Genomic DNA, 1,074 nt, shown 5'->3' on the forward strand with positions numbered 1-1,074 from the left:
AGACTTTTAGAGGAAAGCGATCTTATGTTAAACAGACCGCATTTAATTGTTTTAACTTTTTCCCCAATTGGAGTTATTTTAATTTTAATTAGATTATCATGATTTACTCCTTTGGGAATATTTGCTAATTTATTAGATTTTGATCGTGGGCGTTAATAACGCTGTTACTCCCATCACTGTTAGATACAGAGATATCACAGAAAAAATAACTTAATTCAGACGGAGATAGTCTGGACAGCAACAACTTTGTTCAACAGTCCAAACAGGAAGTGAATACGTCTCACCAACAGCAGCAGTAGCACACTTTAGTGGCAGAAGGATCCATCAGAACGTGTATAATATTACCGTAAATCCTCTAATATAGGACAGGGCCTTTATTTCACTCAGGTGCATCTTGGAGGCCAGAATTAGAGGCAGGCCTCTATTTCTATTTGATCAAACACATCAGTGGAATGAATAAAAAGCAGATTTTGTGTCTCTATGAACCTATAAAATACTAGGTTCATTTATTGAAAAAGTTAAGTTAAAATGACGCTATATAGAACATTATTCAGACCTTTAGATCTTCAAGCAGCGGCAATTTTTCTGCACAGCAATACGAAAAAAAAACAAAACAAACTGACTTGCGAAACAAAGTTTAAAAAAAAATTAATGGAAACTGTTCTGCCATTACAGCAAAATTTTATTTGAGGCAGGCTAAGTGGAAGCAGGCTACCAGTATTATATATTTCAAGGGAAATTCAGAATAATGAAGGTAACATATACGGTAACTGTGTGTCTCAGCTATATTTAGTGACTTTTCAGACCCCTCTAGCACTTTAATTTAAAAAAAGCTAGCTAGCGCCAAATGTAGCAACTTTTTTTCTGCTACTGGAGACTTTGGAGACAACATCTAAAAGCAGCTCAGTGGTAAGCTTGAGCTTAGTGCTTGGAAAATATATTTCATTCCTTTAGAGACAGCATGAAAAGTCAGCTGAGTACAAAACATAGAGAGGAAAACAAGAAGAAAAGGGACAAGAAGAGAGGGACACAACCTAGAACAGATAATGGATGTCTATTCTATTTACATTTCTA

This window comes from Cyprinodon variegatus, unplaced genomic scaffold, assembly GCF_000732505.1.
Source record: "Cyprinodon variegatus isolate N-32 unplaced genomic scaffold, C_variegatus-1.0 Scaffold940, whole genome shotgun sequence".
Taxonomy (NCBI): domain Eukaryota; kingdom Metazoa; phylum Chordata; class Actinopteri; order Cyprinodontiformes; family Cyprinodontidae; genus Cyprinodon; species Cyprinodon variegatus.